At 45.7% G+C, this 17673-nt stretch overlaps 1 pseudogene; it reads left to right on the top strand.

Annotated features, from left to right (window-relative positions):
* The window catches only part of LOC136507140 (L-type lectin-domain containing receptor kinase IX.1-like), a 15603-nt pseudogene extending 5874 nt beyond the window's left edge, over nt 1–9729 (top strand).
* The last annotated feature ends 7944 nt before the right edge of the window (nt 9730–17673 follow it).

Genomic DNA, 17673 nt, shown 5'->3' with positions numbered 1-17673 from the left:
AGATTTTTATTTTTTTTAAAAAAATTCTTTGCCGAGGGCCACAAGCCAGGCCCTCGGCAATTTTATTTTGTTTTTTAGCCTAGTTTTTTCGTGGTGCTACAATACATTGTTTTGAACTCAATTTTAAAATTTAGGCCAATTTTGATTTTGTTTTGTATATTTCCTTAATTTATTTTGATTCTTTGATTTTTTTCGAATATGTCAAATTTGAACTGCAGGTGCATGGAATATTGCAATGTAGTGTTTCGAAAAATGTTATTCATGTTAATTGGTGCACGTTGAATCCCTATCCATGAACTCGCATCAAATTTTCACGCATCTTGTTCGCGTAACATGACGACCGACTTGCCGGAAAAGTGTTTTAAAATTATATAAAATCCATATGAAGTTCGAAAATCATGAAACTTGGCGAGATGTCATGTTATCGCATGTGTAGGCTGTGGTAAAAAATTGAGAAGGCTTCGAGCGAGCATGTGGAGATGTCTGGGTTTCAGGCATCCGACGTCGCAACTCGCTCGAAGCCTTCTCAATTTTTTACCACAGCCTACACATGTGATAACATGACATCTCGCCAAGTTTCGTGATTTTCGGACTTCGTATGGATTTTATATAATTTTAAAACACTTTTCCGGCAAGTTGGTCGTCATGTTACGCGAGAAGATGCGTGAAAATTTGATGCAAGTTCGTGGATAGGGACTCAACATGCACCAATTAACATGAATAACATTTTTCGAAACACTACATTGCAATATTCCATGCACCTGCAGTTCAAATTTGACATATTCAAAAAAAATCAAAGAATCAAAATAAATTAAGGAAATATACAAAACAAAATCAAAATTGGCCAAAATTTTAAAATTGAGTTCAAAACAATGTATTGTAGCACCACAAAAAAACTGGGCTAAAAAAACAAAAAAAAAATTTGCCGAGGGCCTGGCCCGTGGCCCTCGGCAAAGAATTTAAAAAAAAATAAAAAATCTTTGCCGAGGGCCTATCCTGGCCCTCGGTAAAGGGCTTCTTTGCCGAGGGTCTAGCCTCAGGCCCTCGGCAAAGGCGATTTATAAAAAAAAAATTTGGCCAAAAAACTGGTTTTAAAAAAATCTTTGTCGAGGGCCTGGTCTAGGGCCCTCGGCAAAGACTTAAAAAAAATTGCCGAATAACATAGTTGCACAGAAAAAAAAAACCTTTGCTGAGGGCCTAACGGGTGGCCCTCGGCAAAGCTTGACGGGAAATGGCCGCCGTGACCCAACGGGCCTAATTTGCCGAGGGCATCTTTGCCGAGGGCCGCGGCCCTCGGCAAAGATTTGATTTGCCGTGGGCCTGTCTTTGCCGAGGGCCGTACCCTCGGCAAAGGCCTCTTTGCCGAGGGCCGTTCTTTGCCGAGGGCTCCTGTGGCTGGCCCTCGGCAAAGAGTGTCTTTGCCGAGTGCCCAAGATTTGGCCCTCGGCAAAGCCTCAGGCCCTCGACAAAGCACGCGTTTCTAGTAGTGGGTGCTGGGAGAGCCCATCAGATGAAGATAGAAGGCAGGACGTCGGCCTGGTCATCGAAGCGCGCTTAGGACCCAAAGCCGGTTGAGCACTAGGTGGCGGCACATAAAGACATGTACCGTACGTACGTGAATGCATCATCCATGTGTGTTGTGTGATGCATGCATCTGCCTGACTTGCACCTGTATACGTCTAGCGAGCAATCAGGTCATTCAAGCATCGATCTGTAATCGGCAAGTATCTGCAAGAGGGGCGGCCATAAGCCCATAAGCACGGGACAAACACTAGCCCCCGGTGCGTTCATGTGCGGCGTTCATGGCATCTACATCGACATTGGCACCAGCTGGATAGATCTACAGACTAAAGGTGTGGCCATCTTGCTAGATCCGATAATTAGAATTTAATTTCTCTCCTAAGATGTACTGAATTTTGCCACCCATAACCACTGTTTAGTTTGTCTTCTCCGAGTACTTATTCCATACTGCTTATAGGTGAGATTAGACCAGGGAAAGAATTGTGAAAAATGAAAGCAAGAGTCTTAGATTACTTTAAATCAATAAGTCTTCTTGATATAATAACCCTTATTGACCTTGACTTATAATATTTTTGTTCAATTTAATATAAATTCGTTAGCTTACTTCGAGTTTACATGTTAATGATGCTAGAAAATTAGGAGACCATGATTCATGGAGTTATCGAGAAAGCCTATATGAAAAAACTCAAACCCCCACAAATATTAAAGATAAATAACTAATCCCATAATAATTCTTTTATAACTTATCCAGACCCTTTATGTTTGCATCCAAATTAACCATACGGGCTACCTATATAATTTACACCTAAATTATCCATCTCAACAATTGTAAAAAAAAAACACAAACCTATCAAATCTATATGTAAATGCTAATATATGCTATTATGAAATAATTTAACATCCATACCAATATTAAGTTAAAACTATGCATAAAGCTATGTTCCACTATGTAGACTAAGGACACATATCATTAGCAAATGATATACCAATGACCCTTACGCTTCACTTTAAGTCATATTAATACTCATGATAATAAATTTTGCAAGTTGTTATCGTCTTGAAAAAAAAGAATAAACAATTTGATTGGAACATTATATCATATGAATAAAAGTATTATAATTCCAAGTATTATTTGTTCACTAAATCAATATCAATGCAATATAAAAAATTCCACATCTTAAGTGCCATGGTGCAAGCTGAAACAACTATTATGGGTATTCTAAGAACTTAAGGGTAGCCTAGGACCTAAAATTTTTTAATAAAATAAAAAATGAAAATTTTGAATAAGCGATATAGTAAGCTTTGGAATTTCAAATTAACACATGACCAAAAGCTGAAAGTTAAAAAAGAGATTTTTATGATATTACATAAAGTGATAGGAGTCTATATATTTAAGTCTATGTTTCAACTAAACATGTATCATGCTAGAAAAAAATAATCCTAGAAAATATTATTAATGAAACCGCTAGAAATAAAATAGATGATCATAAAATTCTTAAAAAGCCTAAAACATTTTACTGTCAAATTGTCCGACTATAATCACCATCGTAAATAATAGTTGTTGTATATGAGAAATTAATCAGCTCAAAACTTTGGAAAAAGAATCAAAATTCAGGTCCATGTCGTCAAAATATAGATTACAACTAAAGTCAACATAGTTTAAGCAAATGTTTCAACTAAATGTATATTGATAAACAGAGGTCCTTTCAAAAGAAAAAAAAAACCAATAGATATGGACGGAAAGGACATAAAAATCAATAATTGATATATTATCAAAATTGAATGTAAACTATAGAGTACCTATTATAGCTATTATAGTGAAGAGAGAAAAAAATATTTGATATATGTATTTTTTATTAGTTAGTGTCTCTTAAGATTCTAACCTGTGTGAGAGCATGGGTCGGTGAACTAGTATAACAAATGATCCACTAGTGAAAGTGAGATATATCAAACTTGCCCGAAGACTCAGGCTCGCAAGACTCACGCCAAAATATTTTTCAAATGTCGGCGACTGGGTGTATCCGAAGGGCTCCAGGGTTACTTTATTTCCACAGGACATATATACTTGGCCGCCCCAAGCTCTAACCAGAAATTGCATTGGCCCTTCGATATTATTTGGTCCTTTTCAGGTACGTACGTTCTTAGCAAGTTGTGCTGTAATGAGACCAAGCCATCAAATGGTAACTACCAGCTGGCTGATTTTGTGAGACGACGACAGCCGTGTAACTTCTGGTGCAAGGAATATAATCGCACACTGTGTCGTCGAAGTCGTCTCAGAGAAACATATCCACACATCATGGGGTCGGTGTGTGTACTAGTATAGTATGTAGCTAGCTTAGTATACGTCACTACGGGAAACCGGCGATTTGCCGAGTGCCGGAGTCTTTGCCTAGTGTATTTTATCGGGCACTCGGCAAAGACCGTGTTTGCCGAGTGCCAAATAAAATACACTCGGCAAACAAAAACACACGGCAAAATACGTCTTTGCCGAGTGTTTTTTTGGCCCTCGGCAAATCAGTTTTTCGAAGAAATTTTTGAGGCCATAAATGAATTCAAATGAAAAACTTTTCAACTACAAAGTTGTATAACTTCTCAAGATCTACAAAGTTTATTTTAGTCATTTCTTCATTTGACAAAGCGACAATAACGTTGTTCATAAAATCTACATCTCTCATATTAGTTTCATGAAAGTAGAAGACAGATATATAAGATTTGTGAACAATGTTACTACCACTATGTCGGATGAACAAATGACCAAAATAAACTTTGTAGATCTTGATAAGTTATGAAATTTTGTAGTTGGCAACATTTTGATTTGAAATCATCTTGTCATGCAAAAACGACGTTTGAATTTGAAAATTTTAAAATTTGAATTTTTCAAACGACCTCGGATGGAAAAACTTCCTAAATGAAAATTGTAGATCTCCAAAAGTTATGAAACTATGTAGTTGACAACTTTTTGATTTGAAATCATCTTATCATGCAAAACTACGTTTGAATCTCTCAAATTTAAAATTCAAATTTTTCAAACGACCTCGGATGGAAAAACTTACTAAATGAAAATTGTAGATCTCAAAAAGTTATGAAACTTTGTAGTTGACCACTTTTTGATTTGAATTCATTTAGGGTCTCAAACAAGCAATTTACTCTAAGTTTGCCGAGTGCCTTTTTTCTTGCACTCGGCAAAGCCGTATTTTGCCGAGTGCCTATGTTTTGGCACTCGGCAAAGAGACATTTTGCCGTGTGCATTTTTTTGGCCCTCGGCAAATCAGTTTTTCGAAGAAATTTTTGAGGCCCTAAATGAATTCAAATGAAAAACTTTTCAACTACAAAGTTGTATAACTTCTTAAGATCTACAAAGTTTATTTTGGTCATTTCTTCATTTGACAAAGCGACAATAACGTTGTTCATAAATATATGTCTCATATTAGTTTCATGAAAGTAGAAGAGAGATATATATGATTTGTGAACAATGTTACTATCACTATGTCGGATGAACAAATGACCAAAATAAACTTTGTAGATCTTGAGAAGTTATGAAATTTTGTAGTTGGCAACATTTTGATTTGAAATCATTTTGTCATGCAAAAACGACGTTTGAATTTGAAAATTTTAAAATTTGAATTTTTCAAAAGACCTCGGATGGAAAAACTTCCTAAATAAAAATTATAGATCTCCAAAAGTTATGAAACATTGTAGTTGGCAACTTTTTGATTTGAAAACATCTTGTCATGCAAAACTACGTTTGAATTTCCAAATTTTAAAATTCAAATTTTATAAATGACCTCGAATGGAAAAACTTCCTAAACTAAAAGTGTAGATCTCGAAAAGTTATGAAACTTTGTAGTTCACAACTTTTTTATTTGAATTCGTTTAGGGCCTCAAACAAATAATTTACACTCGGTTTAGTATAATATATTAAGAACTAAAACGGAATCCAGACACAAGTGACAGTGTGGTGTAGTGGTAGAGGAGGTTTGTGCGCAGCGGAAGGTCTCGGGTTCGAATCCCGTCGGCCGCGTAGCCGTGAAATTGACTCGAAAAAAGCCAGAGATGGATGGGCGCTGACCGGTGGGGGGCCTCCACCAATTAAAACAAATTTTCCATTTTTTCGGGTTTTTTTCGGTTCCAACTTTGCCAAATGTCGGGCACTCGGCAAAGGCTTTGCCGAGTGTCGATTTTTGGCACTCGGCAAAGAAATTTTTGCCGATAAAATCTTTGTCGAGAGACCTTTGCCGAGTGCTTTGGCTGGCTTTGCCGAGTGCCCCCAGCACTCGGCAAAGAGGGCGTCTACAGTTGTGCGTGCATCTATTTCATATATGCTTACAGCACTTTTTTTTCCTCGAACGCGCAAAAGGTTTGCGCGTCTTTGTCATTAAGAAGAAAAATAGTACGGATTACAACGACACGCCACTGATGATACACTAGGGGAAAAACTGTTATACAATCGGTTCCGTCCACCCTATCAGAAGGCAATTATTAGCTATTACTCTCTAATCAACTACCTAGCCAACACCGTCGTTCAGACGCGGGGGCTCGCGCGGCTTGGGCGGCGACCCGATCGCCTCGGACCCTCTCCCAGCATGAGCACCCGCAAAGCCCCTCTATGTGAGGGGTCGGCGTCCTCGTGAAAGACGCTGTCGTAGGCCTCCTTAGCATCATCCTCTACTTGAGACATCATTAATTATTATGTCCTTGGAAATAAACCTCAGCTCTCTTCTGAGATCGATCGATCGAGCAAACATTTCCAATAGAGTACACGTATATGATGTCGAGCTGCCGTGCCTCCCTCCTCGCCGTCCTGTGCATCATCCTCTACGACTGTACCCATGTCCCTCGCGCTGGCTGCCTCTCCTTCAACCTCAGCTTCTCTCAACCCGAAAGCCTAGCTGATCTCGATCGGTTGATATACTGCACCGGAGACGCGTACCTCACTCTAGACACGCTTGAGCTCACGCGGCGGAGCAGGAGGACCAACGACAGCACCGGCCGGGCCACGTACACGCAGCCAGTGCGGCTATGGGACGCAGCTACCGGCGAGATGGCCAGCTTCACCACTAGCTTCGACTTCCAGATCACTCTGGACGACGCGAGCACCATCGTCACTCCCGGCGACGGCGGGATGGCCTTCTTGCTCAGCCATCATGTTGGGTCTGGTATACCCCCCGGGAGCTTCGGGGGCAGCTTGGGCCTCCTCCCGTACGCCACCAACGGCACCGGCGACACCACCATGGTCGCCGTCGAGTTCGACACCTATCGCAACCAGCAGCTATACGGCGACATCAGCGGCAACCACGTGACCATCGACGTCAACTCCCTCAACTCCACGGCGGTCACCGACACCACCTCGCCGACCAGGAACCTCACGTCCGGTTACAAGATGATGGCAACCGTGAGGTACGAGAATGTTACCAAGTTCCTGGCCGTCGAGCTCACCATCAACGGCGACACGTCCTACTACGTCAACGCCACTGTTGATCTCAAGAGCTACCTTCCCGAGCATGTCGCTATCGGCTTCTCGGCAGCGACTGGCGGTGGTGGCGAGCAGCACCAGATACTGTCATGGTCATTCATATCCACTCTGCAGGAGAAACAGGTAGCACAAGCACCGCCGCCACCGCCACCGCCACCGCCGCCGCCGCTTCATCAGTCACCTGAAATCGTCCAGCATCCCAAGACGAGGTCAGTAGGACGAACCCAGATAGTAATCTCCGTGCTAGCGGCTGTGCTAGGAGTATTTCTCTTGGCATGTGCAGCCGTGCTTGTATGGCGGCACAAACGACACAAGAAACCACCAAATGAAGAAACCAGTGACAGCGACTGTGAAGGAGAACAACGACACGGCAGGGCCGAGCTCGAGAGAGGGGTGGCTGCCAGCGGCCCTAGGCGATACGCGTACCGCGAGCTGGCGGCCGCCACCAACAACTTCGCCGAAGATGGCAAGCTCGGCCGCGGTGGCTTCGGAAGCGTCTACAGGGGTAAGCTCGCCGTTGCCGGCGAAGAGCGCCCGGTGGCCATCAAGATGTTCTCATCGGAGTCGTCGGCGCAGGGGAGGAAGGAGTTCGAGGCGGAGGTGAGGATCATCAGCCGTCTCAAGCATCGAAACCTTGTGAGGCTCTTGGGGTGGTGCGACAGTCGTCGCAATGGCCTCCTGCTCGTCTACGAGTTGGTTGCCAAAGGCAGCCTCGACACGCATCTCCACAGCAGCGACGACAGCGAGAGCTTTTTGACGTGGCCAGAAAGGTAAACAACACATTTAACCAACCTTAATAGTTATCATGCATAGATAGAATGATAGACTAGTAATAATAAGCGACATATATACTCCTTCCGTCAAATTGAGATTATCGTTTTGGACTCCGTACCATTTTATTTGACCATTTGTTTTATTCAAAAAAATTTGTACAAATATTATTTACTTTATTATGACTTATTTTATCATCAGAGATACTTTAATAATGATTTATTTATTTTATGATTTGTAAAAAAAAGTTGAATAAAACGGATAGAGTAAGTGCTAGAAGATTCATGGATAAACTCAGCATATCATTCCGGGTCAGTGAGTTGCCATAGTGTTGGGGAGTGCAAGACGGTGGCTACTAGACAGAGGTGTTCTTGGTGTCAAAAGAAAATGTTTGGAAGTCGGCTTAGGAAGTTAGAAGCTGCGCATCGGTTGTTTTTGGGGCCAAGTTGTTATAGCATGTTGTTGTGCCCCTAGATTGTGAGTAGTCCGTTTAGTTCTTTTCGTCTAACTTGACAGTCTATCAAACCTGGGAAGTTGTTTGCGCCGCTTGCGCATATATTTCTTTCCTATGGCGGCCATGCTCGGGACCTTTCCAAAAAGAAAAAAAAGTCAGCATATCTGGCCCCATGGTTATTGAAGTTGTTTATATTTGGTCCTCTAATTTGACAAGGTTTATACAAATACGGTACATCCTTCTTAAATTTTGTCTTGCTGTAATACTTTATAGTTACAAAATTACTCTATATGTAATTTTATCCATATTTGTTCTCCTTGCATTGATCCTCCATGTTTACTGATACGTTTTGATGGTCTGTTTACTTGATATGTGTTTAGTTGAAATTTTAGCTTAATTAAGCTACGTGTGTTTGAAATTAAAATATATATATGTGACGCAATGGTGACACTTAACACCGGTGCTATGTATTTGACTTGTAAATCGAAATGGTCATCACTTCATGCATATATGTATATGATTTGTATAGTGACATGTATGCACGCATAACATAGTTCATGTTTTCTATATTAGTAATAATGATAGAAGAGAGTATATTGAGAAGATTATAGAAGTATTTAAAAAAACTATAATAACAAGGGTTACTTTATTAGGTTTTTTTAGAGGTGGTTAATTTCTTAGATAAAAATTTAGAATGTTTCTTATATTATTTTTTCATAATAGCATAAATGGTTACTTTGATAAATGGTTGGATGATTATAATTGTTGTGAGAATTTTCATGCTAGCTTTATCTCTTTTTACCAACCACTGATTGATTTATAAGGTACGTACACATAGGTACCAGATCATCCTTGGCTTGGGATCAGCGCTGCGGTATCTCCATCAGGACTGGGAGCAGTGTGTGGTGCACGGTGACATCAAACCAAGCAACATCATGCTGGACGACTCTCTCGGCACCAGGCTTGGCGACTTTGGCCTGGCCCGGCTCGGCGATCACGGCGCACGGTGGCACACCACCAGGGCCGTGATGGGCACGGCGGGGTACATCGACCCAGAGTTCGTCAACACGCTCCACCCGAGCACCTACTCCGACGTCTACAGCTTCGGTGTTGTCCTCCTCGAGATCGTCTCCGGGCGGTGCCCCGTCATCCTGCTGGAAGGCGCCTCTATGGCCGGAACACGATCCTCGACGCGGCAGATGAGCGGCTGAGGTCCGGTGACCAGGCCGACGATAGGTGCATGGAGAGGGTGCTCGTTGTTGGGCTGTGGTGCGCGCATCCTGACCAGAGCGAACGGCCATCCATTGAGCAGGCCATGCACGTCCTGCAGTCGGAGGACGCTAGGCTCCCGACGCTCACACCGCAGATGTACAGAATGGTGTCGGAGTTTGCCGTCACTAGACGTGCTATCGGCGCCTTGTCCGTTCAGAGCTCCTCTTCCGTGACCACGGCGACAACCGGTGGCCACTCCAAGATCTCTTCCGAGTCAGCATCCTCTCCCTTGCTTTGAGATTTAAAAGAGTTGGCTTGATTTGCATTCATCACTGTTGTATGGGCGGCCTCTGGTCTATGGGCGTCTTTGTGTATTATATATTGACTGTAAAATTACTTTTTTGCACTTTCATTACCGTTATACTTCTGCGCTTTAAAACAATCATCCGTTGTGTAGTTCTTCACTTAAAGCAAGCATCTTTTGTAAATTGTGTTTTTTACATTCTGAGCCTCTCCCCCGTCGTCGGTGGCCACTCCGTCCCCGAAGTCCACGCCCCCCCTCCCCCCTCCCCCACCCCAAAAAAAACTTCGGTGGCCGCTGCGGCCCCAGTGTCCACGTCTTTGCTCCTCCTTTCTTTCACCTTGCCGCACACCCATGAATGGCCTCCATGGTTCTCCGTCCTAGGGCTCTGGGGATCAACAAGCCCTTTCCCCAAGCACTACCGCCACTGGCGGCAACCATTGTCACCGCTCTGCCCCCCGCGTTGTTTGGGCACTGTGTGGCCATCCGCTCTACCCATGAGTCACCTGTCACCGGCTCCTCTTGGGCGAGGCAGGATAGGCTCTCGTTCTCGGATTCAGACATGTCCTCTGATGAGCCTATGAGCCTCCCTCCCCTGCTCCGGTCAAGGGAAATGGAAAGGAACGAAGTCGCCGCTACATATGCCTGCACCGTCATCGCACCTGCCACCGTCAGGATGCAGGGAGCCATTGGCTTCATGGCAGATGTTCCCTTTTCGTTTAATGTCTGAAACGTTCCCTACCATGCACAAAATTTTGCTTATGTTGCCACACAGTTTGGGTGCACTATCAAATCCGTCCCGTATGACAATGGTCATGATTTCAACAACGCCACATCCTGATAGGAAGGGCCGAAATGTTGCCAGCATTGATGTTGCGAACACAAGGTTGACAAGTACCCTTGTGTGTTCGTTTTGTGATGAGTGATTGTCAATGTGATCCACGAAGTGGGTTGAGTGGTGACTAACCTTACCATGGCGAAAGCTATGTGTGCGACATGTCTTTTGGCTTGTGTTGTGCAGGTGTGGAGCTCGGATGCGGTGGTCGACGGCGAGGTGAAGGTCAAGGAGGACGTGCCGTGCCGACAGACCGGGAGCGGTGAAGGACGGACGCGAGGCTTGGACCGAGGGACCCAGAGACCGGGTGACTAGCCGCGGTGGCTGACACTTGGGACATCAACAAGTGCAAGAAGACATGGAGTGACGGTGTTGACCGGGTCAAGACGGCGAACGCGTGAGTCGAGCGAGGCTCAGGAGGACTTGGCGGGCCGGCCGGTCGAGGACGGCGGTGACACGCGTCGGATGGCGGGGAACACGTATGGAGTACGCTACCCGCGGACGGTTTACGGGTTTGGGCCTCAAAACCCGGGCGGAGGTTCCGAGGAGGGACGGATGGCACGTGACGGCATCGGGGAGTTCGCGTCGAGGCGAAGCTACCGGTGAGAAGGCGCGGTGGCCGTCAGATCAAGATTACACTGGGTTGGACAACAACACCCTTGGGCTTAGCGGTTCAACTCATTTGTATCCAAGGGCAAAACTGAGAATGTCTAATAGCCCTGTTAAATAGGATGAGGGAGCCCCCATCTCCCTCACCTCCTCCAGTTTTCATTTTCTCCTTTAGGGTTTCTTCCTCTAGTTTGCTTCCATGTATGAGAGAGGTCCACAACTCAAATTGTGACTTGGTTTTCAAGGAATCGGTGGCCGTAACCACCATATGCCCTCCGGGATTTATGATTTAGTTGTGTTATTGATGTGATTTTGGTGTTCTTCACGAGCTCCTTTTGTCCCTTCTTGTTTCCCCTCTCGTTTCTTCATTTTGCAATGTTTTGGTTCGTTCTTGTTGCCTTGGATCGATCAATGACATGAGTAGAAGCTTTCCACCGAAGGAAATCCACTAATTCCTCACAAGATCACAGATCCGAGCAATTTAAGTTCTTGACCTATTTTTTTGGGGATTCTTCAATTCCTTCGATTCACGGAGTTAGAGTTTGTTTCGGGCCATGATCCTTTAGAGGCTGTCTTTCTACTGCTTGTGAACCCTTGTGCAAAGTTTCAAGTCATTTGGAGTTGATTTGATCAAGTTATGGCTTGATTTGATTTTTCCCGAGAAACTGCTCGTTCATACCGGACGCGTCCGATATGATCTAGGACGTGTCCGATATTTCTCACTTTGGAGTTTTGAGCTGAAATTTGGTGGAGACCTTCCCTTGGTGTCTAAAGAGCTATGGTTAAAATTTCATGATTTTTGGACACCATTTGATGGGGTTTTGGATTTTTCTCTTTTGGTCAGCTTGCTGCTGAAAATACCGGACGTGTCCGAGATCATACCGGATGTGTCCGAAAATACCGGACGTGTCCGATATAATACCGGACGTGTCCGATATTTGCAGGAGTAGTGCTGTTTTCTTTTGGGAGTTTGCTTGTTTGGGCTTCGATCTGTGTTCCGTTTGCTCTGTGGTGACCCGCTGTATTCTGAGGGAGCATCCACCCTTCTCTAGGGTCGTGGTCATCAAGTCTTTCGTGTATGCTTTTTGGGGATTGATGTTGGGACAGTGGTCAAAGATTTCGAAAGAAATTTGAGGCTCCCATTCACCCCCCCCTCTGGTCGCCGTTTCCGGTCCTTCAATTGGTATCAGAGCCGGTTAAGGATCATTCCACCTTAATCGGTCCGTGATCCACGAAGGCGACATGGAGCGTGGTTCCGGCAAACCACCGCACTTTGATGGGTCCAACTATCCTTATTGTAAGATCCGCATGTCTACGCATCTCCAGGGGATTGATTGGCTCGTCTGGAAAATTTGCGAGGATGCTACTTACGTTGTGCTCCCTGTTGCTGCCCGTACCACCCAGGATCACAAGGATCGGCACAATGCAAATAGCAAAGCTCGCAGTGTGCTTTTCTCGAGTCTTTCGCTTTCTGAGTTCGAGCGTGTCTCCGATTGTACTACAGCTCAAGAGATCTAGGTGAGGCTTCAGAGCTATCACGAGGGGACCGCATAGGTCAAGACCAGACTCTACGAGACGTACAAGCGCGAGTACGAGAACTTCTCTCAGCTTGATGGCGAGTCCATCGATGCCATGTTTTCCCGCTTTCAGACTATCGTCAACAAAATGAAAGCGAACAAGGCCAACTTACCTTATAGTGATCATGAGAGGGTGCTCAAGCTTCTCTATGCCCTTGATTGAAAGGTATGGGATGTGAAGGTGTCGGCGATCATCGAGTCGGCCAACTACGACACCCTCACCGTCGATGAGCTTTTCAGCAAGCTCAAGTCCACAGAGATCGACTACCAAACCCAAGCCAAGCTCAAGAATCCTTCTGCACCAACCATGGCTTTGGTCTCCGGTAGTGGTTCAAGTTCATTGACTAACCCTTCACAAGCTTCTTTCTCTTTGTCATGCTTGATGTCAGTCACAGAGGAGCAGCTGGAGTCTCTTGGGGATGATGAGTTGGCACTCGCCATCAGTCGGTTCTCTCGGTTTCACAACAACCGTTTGAACCGCCGACGCAGTGGTGGCCCGAAGGAGGGATGCTATGGATGTGGAGATCCGGACCACTTTGTCGCGCACTGCCCCAAGAAGAAGCCCTTCACCAACAAGTACGACTCCGGCAAGCGCAAGGATAAGCGCGACTACACCTCCGGCAAGCACAAGGCCAAGGACGGCTTCGACAAGGAGGCGATCAAGAAGGCGTACCGCAGGAAGGCCAAAGCTCAAGAACGCGCCTTCCTCGCCTCCTTCAGCGACCTCGATGACGACTCCGACGATGATCACTCTTCTTCTCCCTCGACCGACGATGAGTCCGAGAAGAAGTGCGAGGACAAGCTCAACGGTCTCTGCTTTGTTGCCGGTGCAAACCGTGGTGGGTTTTGCACTATGGTGGTTGACGGTGGAGCAAAGCTCAAAAAGGACGTCGACGTCGATGACGACGAAAATGAGGTACCGCCCACACTTGACTCACTTATGCTTGAGCTTGATACTATGAATGATACATTGATGAGTCAAGATAAGTTGCTTAAGCGTGCTGCTCGCGAGAGAAAAGAGTTTAAGGACCAGCTAGAGGTTGCTTTGAAGGAGTTGGAGCTTGCCAAGAGTGGTGTAGTGGTGTCAGAGGAGGAGGAGTGCGATGAGTGCGCTATACACATGTCTAACCTCTCTGACTTGCAATCCAAGTATGCTATTTTGCTTGATGAATGTGATAAGCTGAAGTCTCGTTCTGGGTTGCTCGGTGCATGCAAGTCCTGCTCAGGCTTGCAATCTGAGTTGGCAGAGAAGGTTGCCAAACTTGCTGAGTTTGAGAAGGCCAACTCAGATAGCACCACCACTACATGTGTTCGATGTGAAGCTTTGGTGTTGGAGCTTGAGTCCTACAGGCACGACAAGATGGGAACCGAGGAAGAAAACACACAACTTTGGTCCATCTTGAGCTGGGTGTCGTGTAGTGAGCCTCAGTTGGGCATGATGGTGAGCCAGTTCAAGCGGGGAACTGACTCATTGGGAGTACGCTTTGCTATAGGTGGGAAGGGTGAGCATGTCTATGGCAAGGTTGGTGAACATAGTGGTTTGAACCCAAGTGAGAAACCCACCAACACTCCCAAATTGATCAAGATCCCTCCACCAGAGTCTACCAAGCCTATGATCAAAGATGGTGTGTTTGAAGAACCACCAAAAGCTCCACCATCCAAGCAAGTTTGGGTTCCCAAACCGAACCACTTTCGGAACTCACTCGATACTCTACCCAACATCTCTAGTGCACCCCTTCCTAAAGCCAAAAAGCCTCAGAGAGTGAACCACATCCACAAGAGAGTGAGTCAACCACCATCCAAGAGAGAGGTGAGGTACCACTGTGACTATTGCCATAGAGATGGTCATTTGGCTGAGTTTTGCTTTAGGAGGAAGAGAGATGAGCGGCGTGAGTACGAGTTGAACAACCAGAACATGTACCGTCCTCCCCATGGCGTACATGTACTGCCTGTTCAGAGGCACAATGTTAGGCCTAGAGGTGCAATGCCTCAAGGTGCTAGGCCTCAGGTGGCGAGACCATGTGGTGGTCATGCCCGGCGTGGCCCAAGTCATGATCTATATGACTTTGGACCTCGCGACGGTGGCTTTCAGTCCCACACTCCTAGCGGACCACGTTTTCCCCCACGTGGTGATCGCTTCTCTCCAATGGGACATGGCATGTATGGTGTTTTTCCTAACACTTTTCCAGGGCAAATGACTCAACACTGGTGTTCTCCTCATTTCACTAACCCCAGTGTTGTGCCATTTGCTCACCCCCTGTCTTTCTATTGATGCAGAGCGGAGGCCTGGAGAACACGTGGCTTGTTGATTCCGGCTGTTCGCGCCACATGACCGGAAGTTCCAAATGGTTCTCCAGCCTCAACCCCATGCAATACAAGGAGTACATCACATTTGGGGACAATAGCAAAGGTAAGGTGCTGTCTCGTGGGACCATTCAGGTCAATGAGTCTTTTATCTTGAAGGACGTTGCTTTGGTTTCAAGCCTGCATTTTAATTTGCTCTCTGTTTCGCAACTCCTTCAAGATGGGTTTGAGGTGTGCTTTAAGACTAGACTTTCTCGTGTGCTCGTTTCTCAGGGACATCTAGTTTGTCAGATTGTTCCTTTCGGTCGAGTTTTCAGAGCTGATTTCTCTCAGTCTTTCGGTTCTTCTCACTGTTTGGTTGCCGGATCTTCTTCTGATTTGTGGAAGTGGCATAGGAGACTTGGTCACTTGAGCTTCGATCTCCTAGTGAGGTTGAGTTCTCTTGACATGATCCGAGGATTGCCCAAACTTAAGTTTGAGAAGGATCTGGTATGCCATCCCTGTCGCCACGGAAAGATGGTGGCTGCTTCCCATCCTCTAGTGACTCAGGTCATGACCACGAGACCCGGTGAGCTACTCCATATGGACACAGTTGGTCCGGCTCGGGTTCGGTCAGAGGGAGGGAAGTGGTACGTTCTTGTGATCGTGGATGATTTTTCTCGCTATTCTTGGGTGTTTTTCATGGAGGGCAAGGACGAAGCGTTTTCTCATGCTCATGACTTGATCTTGAGGTTGCAAACTGAGTTACCAAAGAATGCCATACGAGCTATCCGCAGTGACAATGGCACTGAGTTCAAAAACTCTCAGTTTGACACCTTCTGTGCTTCCTTGGGTCTTGAACATCAGTTTTCTTCGCCCTATGTCCCTCAGCAGAATGGTGTTGTTGAGCGCAAAAATCGGACTTTGGTTGAAATGGCCAGGACGATGCTCGATGAGCATAGGACTCCTAGGCGTTACTGGGCCGAAGCCATCAACACCGCTTGCCATGTTTCAAACCGCATTTTTCTTTGTGCTTTCTTAAAGAAGACATCCTACGAGTTACGGTTTGGGCGTCCACCCAAGGTGAGTCATTTTTGAGTCTTCGGTTGCAGGTGCTTCATTCTTAAGCAAGGTAATCTTGACAAGTTTGAATCTAGATCTTCGGATGGTATATTTCTCGGTTACGCTTCTCATTCACATGCGTACCGTGTGCTTAATCTTGAGACTAACCGTGTCGTGGAGACTTGTGAAGTCACCTTCGACGAAACCATGCCCTCTTCTATTTCGGTCTTTGAACGTGCAGGTGATGAAGAGATGGGTGACAACATTTTCGTTGAGGATGACGATGACGTCGATTGGGATGATCCCAAGCCATCTCAATCGGCTGCCCCGATCAAGCCAGCTTCGACCACTTCGGCTCACGGCCCTAAGCCCTCCACCTCTAGTTCATGGGGTCCGTGCGAGCCGCTTCCTCAATCGACTGAGGAGGCCCTAGCTGTGGATGAGGGGGAGGCGACTTCGTCTTTGGGTGCACCTCGACATATCCAACGACGCCATCCTCCTCAGACCATGATCGGCGACATCGACAAAAGGGTAACGCGTTCCAAGTCTTATCATATTTCCCATTTCGCTCATTCTGCTTTCGTAGCTTCTTTTGAGCCTCGAGATATTGGACACGCACTATCTAATGCCGATTGGGTTAATGCTATGCACGAGGAGTTAGAGAACTTTGAGCGGAACCAAGTGTGGGTTTTAGTTCCACCTCCACCAGAGTGCCACCCCATAGGTACAAAGTGGGTTTACAAGAACAAGCAGAGTGAGGATGGGGTGGTGGTGAGAAACAAGGCGAGATTAGTGGCTCAGGGTTTTTGCCAAAAAGAGGGAATAGACTATGAAGAAACCTTTGCTCCTGTTGCCCGTCTAGAAGCCATTAGGATTCTTTTAGCATTTGCAGCTTCGAAAGGGTTCAAGCTGTATCAGATGGATGTGAAGAGCGCCTTCTTGAATGGGTACATAGAGGAAGAGGTTTATGTGAGGCAACCCCCTGGCTTTGAAAATCCAAAGTACCCCAACCATGTTTTTAAACTCCACAAAGCCTTGTATGGTTTGAAACAAGCCCCGAGAGCCTGGTATGAGCGTTTGAAAGCTTTCTTGCTTGATAAGGGTTTTAGGATGGGTTCCGTAGATAAGACTTTGTTCCTCCTCAAGCAAGGCACAAACATCCTTTTGGTTCAGATATACGTGGATGATATAATCTTTGGTGGCTCTTCTCATGCTCTTGTTGCCAAGTTTTTAGATACTATGAGCAGGGAATTTGAGATGAGCATGATGGGCGAATTGACTTTCTTCCTTGGGCTGCAAATCAAGCAAACTCGTGAGGGGACGTTCGTGCACCAAGGCAAGTACACCAAGGACGTGCTCAAGAAATTTGATATGGGTGAGGCCAAGCCTCTTTCGACGCCCATGTCAACCACGACGGCCCTGGATGAGGACAAGGAGGGAGAAGCCGTGGACCAGAAGGAATACCAAAGCATGATCGGGTCCCTGCTGTACCTAACGGCGACGAGACCGGACATCTAGTTCGCCGCGCGCGTCTCATCGTCAAGCCATCAAGCGGATCCTCAGGTACCTTCGTTT

This window comes from Miscanthus floridulus, chromosome 15 (assembly GCF_019320115.1).
Source record: "Miscanthus floridulus cultivar M001 chromosome 15, ASM1932011v1, whole genome shotgun sequence".
In the NCBI taxonomy this organism is placed as follows: Eukaryota; Viridiplantae; Streptophyta; class Magnoliopsida; order Poales; family Poaceae; genus Miscanthus; species Miscanthus floridulus.
This window is presented reverse-complemented; position numbering and strand designations above follow the sequence as displayed.